General features: G+C 38.9%; 2 protein-coding genes across 2 annotated transcripts in view; one reads left to right on the top strand and one right to left on the bottom strand.

Annotated features, from left to right (window-relative positions):
- The window catches only part of Nudt2 (nudix hydrolase 2), a 13441-nt gene extending 10960 nt beyond the window's left edge, over positions 1 to 2481 (bottom strand). Inside the window, exon 1 of the mRNA XM_010619224.3 lies at positions 2320 to 2481. The gene's annotated coding sequence lies outside the window, so the exon portion shown is untranslated. The remainder of the gene's footprint in view (positions 1 to 2319) is intronic.
- Positions 2482 to 2648: 167 nt separating this feature from the next.
- Positions 2649 to 21044, top strand: part of Kif24 (kinesin family member 24) — an 81725-nt gene continuing 63329 nt past the window's right edge. The window contains exon 1 of the mRNA XM_010619221.2: positions 2649 to 2809. The gene's annotated coding sequence lies outside the window, so the exon portion shown is untranslated. The remainder of the gene's footprint in view (positions 2810 to 21044) is intronic.

Raw genomic sequence — 21044 nt, 5'->3', positions numbered from 1 at the left:
CTTTTTTTTTTTTTTTTTTTTTTTTTTTTTTTTTTTTTGAGACGGTCTCATATGTAATTAAGGCTGCCTTGAACTCACTGTGTAGCCCAGGCTGGCAATAAGCTCACGGTGATCCTCCTGCCTTAGCCTCTTGAGTGCTAGGATTATAGGTGTGTGCCACCAAGCCTGGCTGCCCTTTTCCTTTTTATACAGGGTTTTACTAAGTCACTAAATTGCCTAGACTTGGTTTGAACTTGCAATCTTCCTGTCTCAGACTCCCAGGGTGCTGGGATTACAGGCATTCATCACATCTAGTTTTGTTGTTATTTTTTATTGTGGTACTGTGGTACCAGGGCCTTTACACTAAGCTACACTCCCAGCCCCTTTTTCAATTTTGAGACAGGGTCTCACTAAGTCTCTAAGTTGCTCAGACTGTGCTTAAATTTGAGATTTTCCTGCCTCAGCTTACTGGAGGGCTAAATTTCAGGTATATGACACCCCACCTGGCTTAGACTGACGTTTTACAAAGACAAGTGGCAACAAGCAAGGCGGAGAAGAAATTAGAAGTCTGGGGCAAAGGAACCAACCAGTTCTAAGCCTATTTCAAAAGACCAAAATTACATAAATTAGATTAAGGCAGAGGCTGTGAGAAAGGAAAACATAGACTGAAACAGAGATATTTCAAATAACAATTGACAATATTGGTGTTTTATTGTCTAAAGGAGAGAGAGTTCCTAAGTCCAAGTGAAAGGGAGAGAGGTGTTTGATGAGGTGACTGTGTAAAGAAAGGGGCAGAAGGCAAGCTAATAGTTTCTGTTAGGGACAAGTTGAACTTGAAGTATTATAGACAGACCACAAGGTAAATGGAAAATAGGTCTAAGGCTCTGCGACCCTTTCATCCCATCTCTTCAAATTCCAAAGTGGAAATTTTCTATTAGAAAAAGAATGTGTACCCAAGGTAGATATATCTGCAATCCACTTCCCTCCAATTTCCGTTCAATCTGCCACTCCAAACTAGTATTACAAATATTTCACCCTCTTTCAGTCAGAAAGTGTCACACAATGCAGAAACGTATGGTTAAGCCTGCAGTAAGAAAGACCAATCCATCAAATTTGATAGTTGTAACTAAGAGCAAGATATTCCATCAATCATTAAATGAAGATGACACCCATTTTTCATGGTTGTGGAGTTTAAAATAAATTTATTTTAGGGTTTAACACACCAGAGGTTACTGAACTTATGTGATCGCTCTTATTCTTGGGTTATAAAAAAGGTCAACTGAAATGTTTTAATGGTACATCCTTCACTTTTATTGATCTCTGAATCAATGGCTTTTCATACTTTGCTATACAGAGGGTGAACTCTGTTTACTATACTATGTATATTCCTGATGTACAGGATCAACTGAATTCCTTTTAATATAGATATCAGGTAAATATTTCTCTTTTGAATAATAGATTTGCTTCCATATTAGTAAGAATTGCCTTTTTTTTTCCTTAACTGAAAAATTCTGAGCTCAATTAAGTATATAGTTGATGATAGTAACTAAGCTGTAGGATATATATAAGCTGGCTAGTACTTTTGTTCACATTATAAGGATAATAGTTACCATATTTTGAGAAGCTACTACTTGCCAGGCACTGCGCCGAATGTTTTACCTTCATTATTTCATTTAATCTTCACTGAAACCCACTGGGGAATTACTGTCATTCTTCACAAGAGGAAAAAAGGAAACTGGCTCAGAGATGAGTCTGGAGAGTGGTTCAAACACAGGCCTGCCTGTCTCCCGTCACAGCTCTTTAACTTCCACTCTACATTAGCGGTTTATATTGGACACTGGTTGCATTCAGTTTAAGCTCTTGCAGCCTTTTCTTTCCTTAAAGTGGAGGAGACTCTCTTGTGTGATATTCTGCTACAGTCGTTATTAATTCAACAAATTGAAGCAATTAGAAAATATAAAATATTTGGAAAGCATGTGAGATTTAACAGATAACAACAAAGAAAACAGGCCCAGGGAAGAGGGGTATAGCTTTCGAACTGCTAGGCCGTAAACTTGGGCCTTGTCTGTCACTGGCAAAGTAGCACGCAAGGTTTCTGGGACCACTGAAACCCACACTCCAACCCAGCCCATCCCATTCCGTCAGTGCAGACGCCAGTGCAGAACTAGGGCTTGCGAGAGGCTGGGGCCTGGTCAGTTAACGCCTAAAGCTCTCCTGGAAAATGGTGCGTCAACCATTGACTCTGCAGCGAAGGGAGGTTAGTCAGTGGCAGACTCCCAAAGCTGCAAGCCCGAGCTTCTCACGGAAAATTAAACCCAGGTTCTCTCAAAGGATACTCACCGGAAGCCGACAGAGACAGAAGGTGGGCCTTGAACGGAGACCGGCAGTCCATCAACCAATCAGGAGAGCTCGGCTGCTCTTCGGGGACCAACGGAATTGGACAACAGGAGCTTACTCCCGCCACTAGAGCGCCTTTGGCTCTCAGAGAACATCGCGAGATTTTCGCTCAAGCAGAATTGGTTGAAGAGTTAACGCCCACTGTTTCCTCCGATTTCTGATTGGTTTTTTTCTGGAGAAGGTGGTAAACGTCACGAGCTCCCTGGATGTCCATTGGTGAGTGTACAGGACTGCCGGCGCGCGGGCTTTAGCGCGGGCGTTTGAACTGGTGCTTGGTGGCGTTGTCATGGGGATGCGGCCTGGCTGTAGTTGAAGCTCGCGGTTAATTGAGCTCTCGGGTCATGGGCCTTAGGGCTCTCTTCAGAAGGCATCGCTTTTTTTTTTTCCTGTTCTCTGATGGGACTCCTTGAGGAGGAGTTCTGAAGTCTTAGAGGTGAGAGTGGGCAGGGGGAACCAGGGCTGAACGTAGCCAGTCGGAAGTGATGGCGCCAGCCCCTGGGGAGAGGGTGCGCGTAATGCTTCTTGCCAAGCGCGTGGAGAGACAGGCGTTTGTGAGGCAAGTTGGTTTACCCCAGTTCTTCAGACTGTTCACCCACTCTCCCACTTCTTACCCCCATATATCTGGTTCTTCTTCGTCACTTGCCTTGAACGCCACCTCATGAAGTCTCTTACTTTTGAACTCATGCGGACTGCATTCTCAGAGCTCTTCGGTTTTGGTTTTAAGTTGTGTACTACCTAAACTCTTCTACGTTCTAAATCTTCTCCCTTCCATACAATTTTTGAAAACAAACTTGAAAAGTCTTACAAAGTTGCAGAGATATTTGTTCAGCTGAATTTATATTTTCCTCTCACAATCTATTTTTATTAGGATATGTTGGCAGTACATAATGATTACCTTCGTCGTGAAGAGTTGGTACATTTGTTCAATTGAATTTAAATTCGCCACAAATAGACTAGATTCTCTTTTATGTCCGGTCCTGTTATCTCTTCCATTCAGACATGATTTTTTTTTTTTTTTTGAGGTGAAGAGGACTGCACCCTAATCTCATAGGCAAAAGGGCCTGAAAGTTCAGTTAGCCTTTTCCTTGTGAAAAGTGAAGCTTTTTAAATTGGTTGTTACAATTTTGTATTATGGCTTTTAGTCTTGGTCTTTCCATACTTTTTAGTAAACTCCTGTTAGTCTTTGCCTAAAACAAATCATTCTGTAGCTGTATGCCCGAAAGTTTATCTCCTTTTAGTTTCTTAGTGAGCCAAAAGCTATTGTCACATTTTAAGTGTGCTTTGGAAAATGTTTTAAAACAGATGCATTGTGGTCTTACTTCAGTGCATATAACAAACAGCTCGGATAGCCTCTTATCCATCAGATGTCCATGATAGAATCAAATTACTGAGGCGGTTTTGTTTATTCATGGCCTATATATTGTCTCGTTGCTGATGGTTCTTTTTTATATTAAATTCTTAGCTCAGTAGTAACTTTAATGAAAGGATTGAAAAAGTCAGGTGTAGCAGCTTACAATTATTACTACTCTTTTATTAAAAAGTTTGAAACACTACCTTACAGCTAAACTGCATATCTGTAACGTATAGTAGAAACTGGACTGGGGATTCAGGGTTTGATCTCTAATTCATTCAACTGTGGATGGTTTTGTAAGTTATTTACTTATTTATATTTATTGAAATAGTCTTGCTTTATTGTCCAAGCTGGCTGGTAGTCAATTTGTGATCCTCCTGCCTCAGCCTCTCAAGTAGATGAAATTACAGGAGTGTGCCAACACATCTGACTTTTATTTACACCTTTAGACTTCACTCTTTTTATTTGGAAAATCAAAGAGTTGAGCTATATTAGAATCCTTATGACTATCAATTTTTAGTATTTGGTAGCAGACATCACACTCTCAGATTTCGCTTAGCAGCTGAAAGTAGTAGCTACTATTTATTGGGCATTTACCCTGAGCAAATGACTATATGGAGGGCTTTATGTAAATATTACATTTTTTCTTAGTATAGCACATAAATGTGCTGCCTAGATATCATTTCATTAAAAAATGTTTGGTTTTATGTTGTTAAAAGTCTTTAGGGCCGGGGATTTAGCTCAGTGGTTCCACCACCTGCCTCACAAGCACAAGGACCCGAGTTTGATCCCCAGTACCAAAAATAAATTAATTAATTAATTTAAAAAGTCTTTAGCTGCTTATAGTATGTCCTTGGGTAAATGATATGATCCTCCCATCTTCAGTTTTGAAAGAACAGCGGTATCTTTCTGAGCTGCTGTTTTGTTAAGTGATGGATAGAACTTACCTCAGATCTCTTTCACATCTAATGTTCTATGATTAATCTTTTAGTCCATTTTCTTCATGCACGTTCAGCAAACGTGTTCATAATTTTTTCAGAATAGATCCTTAATATGTTTTTTTTTTAAACGAGTGATAGAGAACTAGATGCAGTGGCATGCACCTCTCTCCAGCTACCCAGATGTCTGAGGCAGATGGATCATTTGAGGCCAGCCTGAAATATAGAGATCTCATCTTTTAATTGTAACAATAATAATAAAGAGTTAATGCAGTTTACTTGGTCTTAATGTAGCACATAAATGTGCTGCCTAGATATCACTTCATTAAAATAATAATATAATAATTATATTACATTTTGAGTATTGTGGTCATTTTATGCTTCCTGAATCACTGTCCAAGGACTGTGATATTCATATACTGTTCAACAAGACTTTTCCATATGTATAAATGAATAACAATAGGTATCATATGTTGTTTATACATCACATACTGAATTTAGTGCTCAATTTACATTGTTCCAATTAATCATCATGCAAGCAAATATCTTTTCCAAGTCATCATCACTTTTTGTCTGTTCTGTGCTTGCTGCATATCTTGAATTTTCCATTTATCCCCACCCCTGCAATACACTCATCAGAACTGGCTGAGTGATCTTTAAAGACAGACATCTTTATGTAGCCCAATTGATCCTACCCAATCTGGCCTCAGCTTTCTGTCCATACTCTTCTTCCTTTTACCTGTTGTTTAGCTAAACTGGCTTTCTCTTGATCACTTAATCATTCTGTGCTTATTTCCACCGTAGGGCTGACACACTCCTCCTGGAATGCTTTTTCTCCCAATCTTCCTTCTTTTTAGGTTTTACCTCAGTGTTCCCTTTGGAATGAGGCCTTCTCTGATCATCCAATGTAGAGTAGGCCCTTCAGCTCGCTTTATTTTTTTTTATTGCACTTATTGCCATCTGAAATTACCCTGTTTATTTGCTTGTTAATTATCTTCTCCCACAAGGCTAACTGTGCCATTAAAGCAGTGACCTTGTCTATTTGGTTCACTGCTGATTCCCCAATGTCCAGAAGAGGGCCTTGCTTATAAAAGGCTCTCAAAAAATATTTTTTGAGTGATTGGATAAAGATTCTTGTTGGAACTGTGACCATAGCATTCATTAGAGTAATAGAACCTTCCTTCATTCTTTTGCCAGGAGCAGTGAGTCAGGTACCACCAAGTATGCCAGAATTTTCCCTAAGTAATCACATTACCCTGATACAAAAGTTTCCAACAATCAAGATTACAGATGGTAGCAAATACTTTTGAGAGTTTTAAATGTAGTATTAGGGAGATTTGTTCATGAAACAATTATTGAATGTTTATTATTTTCAAACACTGTTTTAGATACTGGGGATAAAAAAGATAAAATGCATTCCTTGACTGTGAGGAGATCACATTCTAGTGTGTGACATAGACATCTTCAAAGATAATTATTATAGAATGTAAATAACGATGGAGATAGGCAAAGGTATGATATGAACATAGAAGGGACATCTAATCACATCTGGTGAATTCAGAAAAAACCTTATGTATTTTAATCAGTAAGAGATAGTGATAATTTGGGCATGGTGGCCTGTAATCCCAGTATTTAGGATGTTGAGGCAGGAGGATTGCCATGAGTTCAAGACCAGCCCGAACTACATAGTGAGACTATGTCTTTTAAAAAAAAATGAGTGAGTTTGATCAGAGTGGGAGGCCACTTAAAAGCACAACATTAATTAATGAATTAATGCACAGAAATAAAGCAACTGTTGACTAAACTTGAGAGAAAGGAAGAGGCTATATTATAGAAGGCTTTGTGGAGCATGCCAAGGAGCTTGGACTTTGCTGTGAAAGTAGGTGGTAAGATGCTGTTTTTAAAGAAAGATTTTAAAGAGGGGAGCATCAGGGACTGCTTGCTCATCTGGCTCAGCAGTCTGCAGGAATGGGGCAAAACTAGTGGTAGGGAGAATAGTTAAAAGGCATGTACTGATCTAGGTGAGAGACACTGGGGCTGAATCACTTAGGCAGTTGTGGTAGGACTGAAGATAGAAGGAAAATTTGACAAATATTTAGTATTGGCTTGATCTGTTGAGTAGTTTTAGGATTAAAGGAGAGGAAAGCATCTAGGATGAGTGACTGTGGGTGGTACCTACCTTGTGCCCGCAGTAAAGAGAAAGGTAGAGGATAAATTTTTGTTAAGAGGTAGTGAGTTCTATTGTTATCAAGTAGTTCAGATGCTGAATTGTGGAGATTTGGGGGGGAGGTACTAGGAATTGAACTCAGGACCTTGCGCTTGTGAGGCAAGTGGTGGAACCACTGAGCTAAATCTCCAGCGAGATGTTTTGATTGTAATCCTTGAATGTTTTTGCTGCAAGACATATCTGTGACACTGTGTTTTACTGTGAAGTGAACTTAAGTTATACTGTGATTCTAAAAGTAACTGACTCAATAACATTGTGCAATAACCAGGCCAAAAATACTACTTGAGATTTCACCAGCAATGGAAAGCAGTACTGTTTATTTGAGCAGTCTAAGTTAGACTCCTGTTTATGTTGGTAATGGATTGGTTAAAATAATAGTATAGAGCTATGTAGCCAACATATGGACATCCATTCACTTTCTAAAACATTAATATAGTTTTGAATAAATCATGACTCAGCTTCTTCACTTGTAAAAAAAAGGGAGATGGTGGGCTGGGGATTTAGCTCAGTGGTTCCGGTGCTTGCTTTGCAAGTGCAAGGACCTGAGTTTGATCCCCATGCCAACAAAAACAAAACCAAAAAACCCAAACACACAAAAAGGGAGATGGTAATTATTGTCTATGCTAAAAAGTCTTTGGAGATTAATTGGGGTAGCACAACTAATTACATATTAATAACATCACAGAAAATGGAATTAGTTTTTTAAATTGTTCATCATTTTCTCAATGTCACTCCTTTGGAAGTAATTCCTGGTGCCATAGTGGTAGCTGTTTCCAAATGGATATAACCCTGAATGAATGAATGTATATCATCTTGGCAATTCATAAAAACTGATCATAATAGTTATTTTTCCACTGAAACACAGGATATATAATTTGTTGTAAGTATTTAATGGCGACAGTGGTGAAAATCTCCAAATGACAGCTTCCTGAGGTTGGATTAGATGGGTATTTTAAAAATAAAGCACTGAGTTTAAATCCAACACTGGTTACCACCTGTTCCTAGGAATTCTTTCAAATTTAAACCTCTATATTTAGAGAGAGTAACAGTTGGACTGTTTTAAGATTACTAGGTTCATCAGTTTTGTTATGTTTATGTTATGTTATGTTTAGGTGATTGTTCCCCAAGGTTTTCACCAACTTAAAAATTTAAACCCATTGTGGTCTCTTGAAAGAAATTGTAATTGTAAAACATTAGCTACTTAACCATAAACAAACTTGGAGCTCCCCCCCCCCAGTTACAGACAGAAATAATCTCTTGAAAACTACTTTTAAAAAAATACATGGAGGGGCCGGGGATTTAGCTCAATGGTTCCACCACCTGCCTCGCAAGCACAAGGTCCCAAGTTCCACCCCCAGTAACCCACCCCACCCCCCTACATGGGAAAACTCACAGATTGGTATCTCAAATCCTCATCTTGTTTTGAGAATTCCATTAAGTATAATATATTCTAATTCCTTTGCAGCTGTTGTTTTAAGCAGTTGTCTAGTATCATTTGTCTTCTGTTGAAATCAGTGGTCTATAGATAGAATAATTCCCAGAGTTTAAAATAACTAATTCCCTTGTGGGGAGAAAGTATATACTGTATTAGTCACCTTTTAATCTGCCACTGATAAATCTGAATATCTTCTGTTCTTAGGAATTTAATGCCTAACATGGGTACAGAAACATTTGATGAAAATTGAGAATGTTGGGTTTATATTGTGTCACGTTCCTAATGGTACCGTGAGCTCAATAATTTTGTGAATGATCCCTTAAAAAGTGATCATTATTAGTGGTTGTCTGAACTATATGGGTTGGGGTGAAATGGGGAATGACTACTAAAGGTGCAGGGCTTTTAGGTGTGAGGAATGTGTTCTAAAATTGATTGTAATGGTAATAACTATGAACATAAAGCACTACATTTTGAAGTGAGTTATATGGCATGTGAATTGTATGTAAAGCTAGTGTGTGTGTGTGTGTGTGTGTGTGTGGTATCGGGGATTGAACTCAGGGCCTTGTACATGCTAGGCAAACACTTTTACCATTAAGCTACATCCACAGCCTGTTTTTTTGTTTTGTTTTGTTTTTTGAGACAGGGTCTCTCACTGTTACCCAGGCTGGGCTGGAACTCAGGATTCTCCTACCTCATCCTCCTGAATATCTGGGATGTGCTCACTTTGGCAGCACATACTAAAACTGAATATCTGGGTTTATAGGCAAGCACCACTGTGTCCAGCTAAAATAGTGAATGTATTTTTTGGGGGCCGGGTACTGGGGTTTGAACTCGGGACCTTGTGCTTGCAAGGCAGGCGGCAGAACCACTGAGCTAAATCCCCAGCCCAGTGAATGTATTTTTAAAGTAACGATTAACATAGTTTAGTAGAACTTGAATAAAGAAATATTTCTTGGCAATCAGAAGGTATTTTAGTCCCTGTATTTGCATGTGACTTCTTCTAAAATTTCATATCTGCTTTAGACTTCATACATGGACCAGTGTTTTAATACCTGCTGACCCTACTATGTAGTCCCTCACTTTTAAAACAGAATAGTCATTTAAAACATGTAATAAATAGAGAACAGGGAACAGTAAAATGTTTGGAAAATGTTTTAGCCTGCCAAGGCTGATCACCTTGGGTAAGTAGCTTAACCATGCATATCCTGTTTACTAAATAAAATGGTAGTGTTGGACTAAATCATGAATTTCAAACTCAGATGCTCACAGAGATAACCAGTAAATATAAATGAAGAACCCAGGAGCAGCAGAGGCCATATGGTACAGAAGTCTGCTCTTTTTTGGTGGGGTGGTAGGTACCAGGTATCAAACTTAGGACCTTCCTCTTGCAAGGTAGGCAGCAGAACCACTGAGCTAAATCCCTGGCCCTGAAGACTGCTCTTTTAAAGGAGATACCCACTACTTAGTTTTGGTCTCTCATTGCCTTTTCTAATTGTAGGTCCAATGTAACTATGTTTTTTTTGGGGGGGGAACAGAGTCTCACCATGTAGTTGAGACTGACTTGGAACTCACTATTTAGCCCAGGCTAGTCTTGAACTCACAGGTATCCTCCTGCCTCAGCCTCCTGAGTGCTGGGATTACAGGGTTGTGCCACCACACCCAGCAACTATGTTTTAATTTTAAGAAAAGTGGGAACTGGTTTGTTTTTTGTTTTTGTTTTTGTTTTTGTTTTTTCTTTGGTGCCAGGGATTGAACTCAGGTCCTTGTGCATGTAAGGAAGGCCACCTAACCTCTGAGCTAAATCCTCAGCCCCTGAACTGGGTATTTTAAGTTGCTCCTGATTTTTAAATATTGAAACATTCAAAAAAAGTTTTAAACTATGCAAGCTGGAACTGTAAAATATAAAGAGAAACCTTCATGGGCCAAATATTATAGACAAAGTCAGCTATAGATTATCTCATAGATGTCCTGGCCACAACATTCTTTATTAAAAATTTTATTAAAATATAAATAATTTCACCATTTCAGATGAAATCATATAAAGCAATATGATGAAATATATAGGTAAGTTGTAAAGCATAATACAAAACTAATGATACCCAAGAGCTAGCACATAATCTTCCTATGTTCTTTCCTGTTCTATATTTTCCTGGTCTCGCTCTAGAGAAAGGGAGATACTTAAATAATGTGTTTGGATATTTATATATTTTTTTAATTTCTTTGCTTTTGAGTTTTATTAAAAGGAACATAATTTTTGGGATTCATTTTTCTTATGAAGTTTCTAAGGTTTGCTTTTTGTTTTATTTTTCTTTTTGAGATAGGGTCTCACTGTGTAGTTTAGGCTGGACTTGAAATTATGGCAATCCTTCTGCCTCTGCCTCCCAATTGCTGGGATTACAGGCATGTGCCACCACACCTGGCAAGATTTGCTATATCACTGGTGGTGAACCTATTACATGCATGTTGTTGTGTTTTTCTTTTAAGACAAAGATGCTAATGTATGAGTTGTTTTTCCTAAACTAAAACCTCGGTATTTGTGCTGTGGATATAGCTCAGCAGTACAGCATCTTCCTGACAGGCTTGAGGTCCTGAGTTTGATTCCCAGTAAAAAAACAAAAACAAAAACAACCCTCAGTTGCAGTGTTGGCACTTTTTGCAATAAAAAAGCAGATTTTGGGTTGCAGTTTGGCGCTTGGACCCTAAAAGGTATGCCATCACTGTAAAACTGTTGAGTATAGCTGTTGTTTAGTCCTTTTTCCCTACTGTATAATATTATATGAACAACCCCAAGTTTATTTATTCTCTAGTCAACAAATATTCCTATAATTTTCACTTTTTGGTTTTTGAGAACAGTCCTGTTATTAATATTCTTTTTTTTTTTTCTGGTACTGTGAATCGAACTCAGGACCTTTGTGAGGCAGGTGCAGTGCCACTGAGCTAAATCCCTGGTCCCTGTTATTAATAGTTTTATGTAACTCCTGAAGTACAATGCAAAAGTTTTTTAGTGTTGGACCAGGTGTGGTGCATGACTGTAAGCTGAGCACTTGGGAGGCCAAAGCAATCACTGTGAGTTTGAGGCTAGCCTGGGCTACACAGTGAATTCAAGGTCAGTATGAATAGTGAGACTTTGTCTCAAAAAACAACAACAAAAGTCAAGTTTTTCTAGTATATATATCAAGTAGTGTTCATTGGTCATATATATGAAGACTACTTCATAAGATGTCAGCTTTTTAGTGTTACTGCCTTAGCTGAATGATTCTGTACTTTGAAAATTCTTTATGACTCTCTGTCTTCTCTAAGTTGTTGTATTCTCTTTTTTTAACACTTTTTTTCTGTTGGTGGAAATAACCCTTTATTCTTTTTTTTTTTTTTTCTTTGTACTGGGGATCAAACTCATGACCCTGCATTTGCAAGGCAAGTGCTAAGTACTAAGCTACATCCCAGCCCAACCCTTTATTCTTTTAGAGAACCATATTTCTGTCATTTCATTAAGAATTTTTTCTCTGACAGGTGTTGTGGTGAATACTCTAATTTTAGCACTGTGGAAAGCTGAAGCAAGAGGATTGCAAGTTTGAGTCCAGCTAGCCAATTTAGTGACTTGTTGATACCCCATCTTTAAATAAAAAAAAGAGCTGGGGATAACAGCTTGTATGAAGGTTCTGAGTTCAGTTCCCAATACCACAAAACCGAAACAAAAGCATACCACAGCTTTCCTCTCAACATAATAGAATTGTACTTAGAAGTAGGTATTATCCTTTTACGTTCATAAATGTCATTAGCTGAAAGTTTCTTTTTGAGCTCTGTAGAAATATATAAAACTTTAATGATCATTTAAAGAACTTTTAAAGTGACGTTTGCTATATGGCTATGTTTTTAAATTACAAGTGATTTTGTTATTTCTGGTATTTGTGAACTTTTAGTTCTTCCAGGAATTTCTCAGTATAAAAATTTGAATTTTTATTGTTGAATTCTTTTTTTCTTTCTTTTTTTTTTGGTACTGGGGATTGAACTTGGGACCTTGTGCTTGCAAGGCAGGCAGCAGAACCACTGAGCTAAATCCCCAGCCCAAAGCTTTTCTTTTTTAACTTAGGAACATAGGAACATGAATTTTTTCTTAATGATTTTGAATAGCATTTTTTTTTTTTAACTGAGACAGGGTCTCGCTGTGTAGTCCAGGCTGAACTCAAACTCTCAGTTGGCAATTTTCCTGCCTCAGCCTCCCAAGCGCTAGGATTACAAGTGTGTGCTACCACGCCTGGCTATGAATAGTATTCTTTTTTATAGGCTATTTTTTTAAAAAAGCTATGCAGAGGGCTGGGGATGTAGCTCAGTAGTAGAGTATTTTCCTCCTTGCACAAGCCCCTGCACCAAATCCTTAACACCAAAAAGACTGTGAATGCATGTGTCTTTAGGTAAAGCTACTGCAAAAGCCATACAAGCTACATTTTGCTTTCTTCTTTACCAACTACAGTCTTTGCAATAGAAATTAATACATCTTTGAAGAGATATTTTGCTTTGTTTTGGTTTGTATTTCTTGTTTAGTTTTTGCAGTGCTGGAGATTTAACTAAGGGCTTTGTACATGCTAGGCAAGTGCTCTATCACTGAACTACATCCCAGCCCTAAAGCATTGTTTTAATGAATCATTATCAAATAATAGAAAAATTATTGAATACTGTGAAATCCATGTACCAGTGAGTCAAGCTTTTTTTCTTTTTTTAAAGCAAGTTAATTTTATTTAAAAGAAAAAAGGATAGAGTTCCTAAGCGTCTTAATAAAATATAGTAGGCTTTTTTTATGCAGTGTTAGGCTTGGGTTGAATAAGTTTTTAAAGAGTATGGTCACTGTACCCACATAGAATATATTCATTTTGTCTTTCCAATTTATCTAATTAAAACTTGGGATTTTCATTCTCTGAAGAGTCTAAAAATGTATTATCACTGGGCATGTAGCTCATGCCTATAATCTCAGCACTTGGGAGGCTGAAGGAGGAGGATCACTGTGAGTTTGAGCCTGGGCTACCTAGTGTTCACCTGAACTACACAGTGAGACCCTGTCTCAAGTGTGTGTACTTGATAACTCTAACCAAAGCTCAAATTTCTATAGAAAGATGGAAAAATTTCAGTATGACTTAAGTTTTTCCATGATTAATTATGTTTTGATAATTATAGATATGAATGTTTTAGGGCAAGAACATTTCCCTTTTAGATGCATCTAAAATTTAATGGTAGGAGGGTTTTTTTGGAATGATAAAAATGCTCTAAATTTGGATTATGGTGATTGATGGTTGCATAACTGTGAATAAACTAAAAATTGTTGAATTGTATACTTTAAATAGGTGAGTTTTATAATATGTAAATTATTAGTATTTTTTAAATGCTAGGGATAGAGCCCAGGGGCTTGCACATGCTAGGCACATGCTATACCACTGAATCATACCCTCGGCTCCTATAGTACATGACTGATGTCTCAATAAAGTTTTTTTCTTGCTTTTGTTTTTTTGAGACAGGATCTCACTACGCATTTCAGACTGGCCTTCAATTCATTATGTAGCCCAGGCTGGTCTTGAACTTGTGATCCTCCTGCCTCAGCCTCTCAGGTTCTGGAGTTATAGGTGTGCACCACCATATTTGGCTCAAAAAATTTTTTTAAATTTAATGATGTCCCAGAAAAATTTATTGATTCTTTTTTCACTTTCCTTTTTGAGAACTGAAATATTTGGGATGCTGCATGGATTTGAGAAACTAAAGAAATTTGAATGTCTTAGAACTTCGGCTGTTTCCCCCAATTTTTCTGATTTGCAAGGAATATTATATAGCACTTAGTTTATTACTTTTTTATAGTGATTTTAAAACTTGCTAAGAAATATTGAATAGTCTTAACACTGAAACAAACAAGCACCAATTTTCATGAGAATTGAAGCCAAGGCCTTGGCACTCAGATGTATCTCCAGTCCTGGGATTACAGACATGAACCACCATACCTGGCTTCAAACAATTTTTTGTAAAGAATGTTTTTTCTGAGCCATTGACTATATGTACGTTGGTTTCACTTTTTTACATCAACATAAAAGTTTTTACTGCCTTAAATATTCAGAAGTTTCTTCCTTTTTACTAGCCAATGTCATTCAGTTCCATGAAAAAAAGGTATCAGAAACAGTATAATCATTTTATTTTCATATATCTCTTAGCCATTTGTATGGTTTTGGTTTTTGTTCTGTTTCATTTTAATAAGAGACAGAATCTCACTATCTTGCCCACACTTGTCTTGAACTCTGGGCTCAAGCAGTTCTCTTGCTTCAGCCTCCCTTATAGCTGAGTACATTCCAGTGCACCCACCTTTTTTAATGTTTCCTTTAAGAAGTGTTTATTACATTTTAAAAATTGAATTATTTTCTTATATTGAGTTGTTTGAATTCCTTATATATTTTAGAAATTAACCCCTTATTGCAAAGTTTGGAAATATTTTCTACCATTCTGTAGATTATCTCTTCACTCTGTTGATTGTTTCCATTACTGTGCAGAAACTTTTTAGTTTGATGTGACCCCATTTGCCTATTTTTGCTTTAGTTTGCTGTGCTTCTGGGATTTTATCCAAAAATTCTTTGCTATTCCAATACTCTGAATCATTCTCTATTTCCTTCTAGTAGTTGTTCATGGTTTCTTGTCTTAATTTAGGTGTTTAATATTTTTCCCTGTTACTAGGAATTGAACCCAGGGCCTTGTGCAAATTCTAGGCAAGTTCTCTACCACTAAACTACATCTCCTTCCCTTTTTATTTTATTTTGAGACGGTGTATTAGTCAGATATAACCCAAGGTATACAAATATATATATGAATTTACAAGATTGGCTTACTGTGGCTACTGACAGAACCAGATAAGGAAGAGTCCAGAGGGTCTGTCTGCACGCTGGAGACCAAAGTATTTAGTCCAAGGTCTGGGGCTCACTGCAGAGTCCCATGCGAGTCTGTATCAGGAGGCCAGTGGGTCTGTGGTGGAAGGCTGAAGGAACCAAAGGGTCTGCACTAGAAGCCAGGAGATGACATCCAAGGTGAAGGCAAAGACTGGAGCTCCTCTGAAGAAACAGAAGCAGATCCTTCCTTTCTTATTTCCCCTTTACATCATCCAGGCAAAGAGCCACCCTAGGGTGGGTCATCCACACCCTAGGGTATGGAATTGCTGAACCAATTTATTAAATTCATCTTAATTAAACTTCTCAAGTTGACACAATCAGTCAACCATCACAGGTGGAGTCTCACTAAGTTGCCCAGGCTGGGCTCTTGCCTCAGCGTCCACAGTAGCTAGGATTTCAGGCATGTGCCACTGTGCCCAATTCTTTAATCCAACGGTCCCCTGCCTTTTTGGCACTAAGGACTGGTTTCATGGAAGATGATTCAAGCTTATTAAATATATTGTGCACTTTATTTCTATTATTACATTGTAATATATAGTAAAATAATTATAAAACCCACCATAATGCAAAAATAAATGAGAGCCTTGAGCTTGACAGTCCTGTCTGGGGAGGGTGGGGGACAGTGACACCTGTAGTGTGTTGCTCGTGTCCAGTATATGCTATAATCTTGTTTTGGTTGGTGTCACTGCAGAAAACCCTGCTTCATAAAGATAGGATATCAGAAATAGAAGCAATCTTTTCAGTGCTTTTGTGGTAATTTCAAGAATTCCAATTTGACTTTAATCCAAACATATGGAGATTTGAAGTTGTCTCAGCTATACTTTTAAGGCCAACATCATATGTGATCTCAAGCAGTTTCTCTTCTAGCATGGACAAAATCGATTCACCTGGCATGAAGGAATGGTCATAGATCCATTCCTTCCCAATTCAGGGTTCTTTTGTGATTGGGAAATAATGCTCAAACCCTTTTGAGAGCTCAGATAAGTTCTACTGCTGGAGAAAGAAGGTGGCCCTGCAGTCTCTCTCAAAATTTCTAATACTGTGTTTGAAATGTCAAAAATCCTTATCCTCACTTGTTGCCCCCATAATTCCAGTTTGGCTTTGAATGCAGCCACTTTATATGCCAACTTGAACACAGTTATTCTCCCCTAAAGTTACAGATTGAATTCTTTTTGGGGGGGAGTATTGGGAATTGAACTTGGGGCCTTGTATTTGTGAGGCAGGTGGTGGAACTACTGAGCTAAATCCTCCGCCAGATTGAGTTCTTTGAGTTGTTGAAATAACACAAATTCCTCTGTAACCATTGCCACAGCCATGACACTGAAATGAAAAAAGCACGGAAAAAAAAAGAAATTAAAAAGGCAGGATCCATAGGAGCCCCCACTGCCTGAGCAGAAAAAGACTGGAGATGAAGAAAATGAGAGTCTCATCGGACCTCTCAGCCTTCTGGGCCTGTCCCCCATTGCCAATGGAAAGTTGGTGACCCCCAAGTCAGCTCTTCATAGAGGTTCTCCAGGACCAAGGGACCAATGATTCCATCAGTGCTGAGTCTCGCACTTCCTCCCAGTGGTAGAGACCCAGTGTGGGGGGGCCTTGGCCCCAGGCCTAGCCCATATAGTCACGGTTGGGGAGTCAATTCTGAACTTCCCTTTCTGTGGCTAGGCCATGGGGGTCCCTCTAGAGGACAGAGAATCCTCAGAAGCTCAAAAGCTGGTCTTTTATCAAGAATACCTGGCCAGGGATTTGGCTCAGTGGTTTCACCGCCTGCCTCAGAAGCGCAAGGGCCCAAGTTTGATCCCTGCTACCAAAAAAAAAAAAGAATACCTCACCACCTAAAGATAGGACCCCCAGGTTATGGAATACAGTGTTAACTGCCTTGTTTGCCAACACTTTTCCTTAAAGGGTCATTGTCACTGAAGAATTCTGTACCTTTTACCAGCCAGGTAAAAGGAGTCTTCTGTGACCTACCAGCTATGTATTTCCCTGCACCCCATGATGTCTACTATGAAGCTCTGCCATCCATCCTCAGGCAGTGACATATCAACTCACCTGTGTAGGGCCCAGAATTGTTTTGTCTTCTGATCCAGCCTCCATACACACCCTCAGGACCCCATCATACTCCCTTTGACTGCCTCCTGGATCCCCTTTGTCAAATGACTGCTGAAAAGGAAACTTTTGGTGCTATTTCTCTCTTTTTTTTTTTTTTTGGCTCTGAGGATCGAACTCGGGTCCTGTGAGGCAGGTGGCAGATCCACTGAGCTAAATCCCCAGCCTTTTGGTGTTATTTCTTGTGCATCTGTCCATGTGGCCCTCAGTATTGCCCTCAGTTACTGAGAGCAAAGGAGCAGTTTCCTCCCTTCCCTGGCTGCTTGCTTTAAGTTTTTGTTTGTTTGTTTTGTTTTTGTTTTTGTGACACCTCAATGTTTTCAGCCACTCAGGCAACTCCCTATGTTATCTGACCTGAGGTAAAGTTTGGGTGACTGGTGCAGAGATGCTCCCTGAAAGGCCACCCTCCTGCTTTTAGATTTTATAGTTTCTCTGTCACTAACATGATGCCCACTGCTGTGGTCTGTGATAACTGTTTTGTGAATCTGTGTGCCCCCTTGTAGCCTTTCCTTCTTTTGGGAGTGGGAGGTAAGACAGGGTCTTGCTTTGTAGTCCAGGCTGGCATTGAACTCATCATATAGCCCAGGCAGTCCTTAAACTCGTCGCAATCCTCTTGCCTCAGCCTCTTGAATGATGGGATTATAGGCATGTGCTACCACACCCAGCCCCTTGTAGCCTTTCTTTATGGTATTTTTTGACTTCCCAGTATGTATTAGAATAAAATTTTCTGCCAAAATCAGCAAAGCTTTTGGTGCCCTCTAGATTATCCCCATAAACCAGTGTGGGAGAATTGTGAAACTTTCCACAGACTATCTCCCTATTCTCCATCTCAGTTATTCCCAGTCTAGTACAGGCCAGTGATGTCTTTTGAAGCCTCAGATAGATCTCCCTACCTAGCTTCTTTCCAGCCTGTTTTAGTTAGACTGTCATTGTGAGGACACCAGCCCTATCATTTGAATTCTGTCAGTCTCTTCCTGGCCTGTCTTTGGGTGGAAGCTCGACAATACTGTTGCTTTCTTCTGATCCTCTTCCCTCACATCCATGCACTGGTTTTCTGTGAAAATGACATTGAATGGGTTCACTTTTGAGTTGTCCCTTAGGAAATAAGTTAGATGTGGGCTACAGGGAGGGACAAGAACCTTTGGAGAACTGAGAATACATTTTTTTTTTAGAATACATTTTTTTTGAGAATACATTTTTTAAAAACTTTTTTTTAGTATTAGTAATAAATGCAGTGGAAACAAAAAAAACGTGCACATAGCATATTATGGGCATCCTCCTGAAAAATATACTGGACAAAAACAAGCATTGTTGCCTTGTCAGCATCAGTAGACTTGTGAACTTGGATTGAATACCGCAGTGACTCATTAATCTTCTCTAACGATTGTGCCTCAGTAGCCTCTGCTGTTCCATCAGTCTGTCTAGTTATGGTGCTGGCCAGAAGAGGAACGTGTCCCACCTTTTGAACTGCAGCCTCTCCTAAAAGTTCACAACAAATGTCCTTAGTGGTAGGCAAGATCAACTCTTTACCAGTAGCAGTAAAGGAGTTCTTAGCTTTAGCAATATAGTTAACCCCTAAGAACGATACTCTCAATGCAGTTGCAATGAACTGATAATTTAAGTAGGACTGCTAGTGTTGTCTTTTCAATGCAGCTTTTTTTTTTAAAGAATTTAACCCTTTAATGTTAACCAATGCATTTTATAATAACATTTAAGCAGTGTTTATTGGGGTGTGTCTCCCATAAGGCTATGAAAATTACTGGGGCTCTCAGTGAACAAAGACAAGAATAATTATTTTCTGAGCAGTTATTCCTTTATTCACTAAGAGGAGTCTCATTTAGCAGTCTCTCCAAACCTAAGGGTCTCTATTATTCAATACACTTGTTAAAATTCCTTTAATTGTTTTATTTATTTTTGGGTACCAGGGATCGAACTCAGGGCCTTGTGCTTGTGAGGTAGGCGGCGGAACCACTGAGCTAAATCCCTGGCCCTCCTTTAATAATTTAAAAGTCAAAAGCTTCATGTTCTGCTATTAGCTGATTTTGATTAGCTGGGTCAGGTCTGTAGATCAGGGGAAAACAGCAAGGTCCAAGAATTTCTCTTTGCCTGGTGCAGGTTTCTTTTTGTTGGCACTTAGAGTATTCCACCAACTCATCCCTGTTTCATCCTTTCCAAAGATGCTCACCAGTGATATTTGTTTTTTATTCGTTTTTGCTGGGGTTAGCTTTTGGGGTTACTAAAACTAAGACAAGTAAGCAGTGTGGGAAGAGGTGCAGATGGAAGAGGTAAATAAAATAATGGGTACATAAACTAAAATAAGTGGCACGCATTGCTTCTCAGCCTTTTGGCTAAGATGAAGTACAAAATGTCATAGACTAAAATAAGTGGCAGATTCTGACTTAAAGCCTGTTACCAGATGCAGCTGTATAGTTGAAGTCCGTGTACTTACTTGCTACCATAAAGCCTGCCACTAGATGTAGTTTGTCACTTGCCACTCACTGAAAGAATTTTGATGAGTCTCCAAGCAATTAATTATTGTCTGTGCACAGTCAAATCTCTCTGCTAATATTAATCTGTATTTGCAGCTTCTCACTTGTGCTAGCATAACCGTCTCAGCTCCACCTCAAATCATCAGGCATTAGATTTTCATGAGAATTACTCAGCCTAGGGCCAGGGTTTAGCTTAGTGATTCCGCTGCCTGCCTTGCAAGTGCAAGGACCTGAGTTCGATCCCCAGTACCCCCTCCAAAAAAAAATTACTCAGCCTAGATCATACACAGTTCACGGTAGGGTTTGCTGTCTTATGAGGATCTAATGCTGCTGCTGATCTGATAGGAGGCAGAGCTCAGGTGGTAATGAAGACAGTGAGGAATAGTTGTAAATATAGGTGAAGCTTTGCTCTCTCTCACCCACTGCTCACTTCCTGCTCTATGGCCTGATTCCTAACAGTATAACAAGTATTCGTCCATGGCAGGGACTTGGGGACCCCTGCTTTAATCCATTTAGTTTTGATTTATTTTTTTCTGTGGTAAGATAGGGGTCTAGAGTTTCATTCTTATGCATGTAACCATCCCATTTACCCAGAACATTTATTGAAGAGACTGCCCTTTCCCTAATACGTGTTCTTAGCACCTTTGCTGAAGATCATTTTACTGTAGCAGCATGATCTTATTTATAAGCTCTCTGCTCTGTTCCATTTGATTACTATAGCTTTGTACCATATTTTGAAGTTAGGTAACATAATGCGTCGTGCTTTATTCTTTCTGTTCAAGATGGCTTTGGCTTTTTATTTTTTTATGACTTATGAATTTTAGGATTTTTTTTTCTAGTTCTAAATATTATTGGTATTTTGATAGGGATTACATTGAATTTGTAGATTGCTTTGGGTAGTATGAACACTTTATTTTTCCACTATTTTTTGTTTTGGTTTGTTTGTTTGTGACAGGGTCTCACTAGGGCTAGGCAGTTCAAGCTGTCCTTGAACTTGTATATAGCCCTGTCTGGATTCCAGAACTCATGGCAGTCCTCCTACCTTAGCCTCCCAAGTGCTAGAATTACAGGCATGCATCACCATACCTGGCTCCTCTATTAAAAGACAGTAAGAGTCTCCCAAATAGAGTAATATTAGCAATCTCTGTGCCAACTGCCTGGATCTTCACATTCACCATTTTGTTGTTGTTGTTGTTGGTGGTGGTGGTGGT

The sequence above is a fragment of the Fukomys damarensis genome, unplaced genomic scaffold, assembly GCF_012274545.1.
Source record: "Fukomys damarensis isolate Sample0158 unplaced genomic scaffold, DMR_v1.0_HiC HiC_scaffold_36, whole genome shotgun sequence".
NCBI classification, from domain to species: Eukaryota; Metazoa; Chordata; class Mammalia; order Rodentia; family Bathyergidae; genus Fukomys; species Fukomys damarensis.
This window is presented reverse-complemented; position numbering and strand designations above follow the sequence as displayed.